Raw genomic sequence first — 1,735 nt, 5'->3', positions numbered from 1 at the left:
AGACTGAAATGTCAGAAGAATACATCCTTAAAGAACATGACTTGTCATTTAGCTGTCGTATGGACGATATGACGACCACAAAATCAACAGCTAGGAATTTTATTGTTCTAAGCCTCTCCTGCTGCAAAAATCTTAATAAAAACATCACAATTTCAACTAAAGGTAACTGTTATTATGTGTAGGTCCTTTTTGGTTATTTGCTCTTCAATTGTTGTGGTTGTGGTAATTACACATCTATGGCTTTCGACGTTTCTGACGAAGGCAAATCCAGAAAGCGATTCGAACGTATGTAATCTATAAAGTGTTGTTTTTATTTTTTGATTAGCCGTAATACAAGACCAAAATTGGTGTGTGATGGACGTTGTGTGTTCTTGAACTAAGCATATAAAAGAATTACCATCATGGTCAATACCATATGTTAATGGACAAAACACATGGTCGGTCCTTTTTCAGAATTCGAAAAGAACGGTTACTAGCCACAATAAAAGGATTGAATCAATATGAATCCATTTGAAAAATTATTTTCAAACTACAGTTGTGAACTACGAATTTTTGAAAGATACACTGAAAAACATCGAAATGTAAATTGATTTGCAAAGTCAGAATTTCGAAATAACTATAGCCATGCACGTATAAAAATAATATACATGGTTCTCAATCTTTTTTAATATTAAAGAAAACAATAAAACACTAAAAATGGTAATGTTGACTGATGTTTTGAATTCGGAATGTCACACTTTTAGCATAGCCTTGTGATTTACTTGTTGTATTCTTGTTTTATCAATTAGACTTGTAGAATCATGATGTTGAAGATAGACAAACCAGGGGCGGATACAGCCATTCTAAAGAAGGGGGTCCCAACCCAGGACAAAAGGGGGGGGGGGGGTTCCACCTTTATGTCCCCATTCAAATGCATTGATCGTCCAAAAAAATGATGGGTTCCAACCCCTGAACCCTCCCCCTGGATCTGCCACTGCAAACAATAGTCGAATACCAAATGTTTACATCTGAAGGATCATTTTGAAAAAAAAATAATACAATATTTTGATCTAAAAAATCTAAATATTAGAGGTAATATTTGCATGAAACTAATGTGGATGAATTTTTATGGATTATTCATTTCTTTTTAAACTTAAATTTTGAGACCAGTTTGACTTTTGTGAATGGCTTTGTGTGTTCATAAGATCCTACTTTTAGGGATCATTTCTATAGTATGTATCTACGGGACGTCAGATAATTCTGACTGGACCTTGTTAAAAATAGATAAATGAACTATTTCAGCGTATTTTTCATTATTATTTAGCTATCGTTGTTATGTTTTTTATCATTATCATTTTCTTATTGAATATAGTGATCAAAGTAGTCTGTTAGTTCTGCGTAAACGTTTAAATACTAAAATAGAAAAAGGAGAGTAATTTTACAGATATTAAAGAAAATCTTCGAAATCTTGTAAGAATATGTATAAGTAGAGGTAAATATCTATTTAATGTATTATGTACATATAGGTCCCACAAATGACAACCAAATCCAAGATGGAACCTATAAATGCAGTCAAAATATTAGTTTTGTTTAGAAACAATTTTTTTAAAGCATGTAAAACGAGCGTTAAATTTTAACCTCTAATTGAAAATATTCGGACGATTTGAAATATTGTAAAATAAATAATAAATTAACGTCAACTATACAATCTGTTTAGTTTTAAACTCATTGAGTATATTATCATAGGATAATTTTG

General features: G+C 31.3%; 1 pseudogene; it reads left to right on the top strand.

Annotated features, from left to right (window-relative positions):
• The first annotated feature begins 1,181 nt into the window (after positions 1-1,181).
• Positions 1,182-1,278, top strand: LOC134727305 (small nucleolar RNA U3; annotated as a pseudogene).
• Positions 1,279-1,735: the final 457 nt, after the last annotated feature.

This window comes from Mytilus trossulus, chromosome 7 (genome assembly GCF_036588685.1).
Source record: "Mytilus trossulus isolate FHL-02 chromosome 7, PNRI_Mtr1.1.1.hap1, whole genome shotgun sequence".
Taxonomy (NCBI): domain Eukaryota; kingdom Metazoa; phylum Mollusca; class Bivalvia; order Mytilida; family Mytilidae; genus Mytilus; species Mytilus trossulus.
This window is presented reverse-complemented; position numbering and strand designations above follow the sequence as displayed.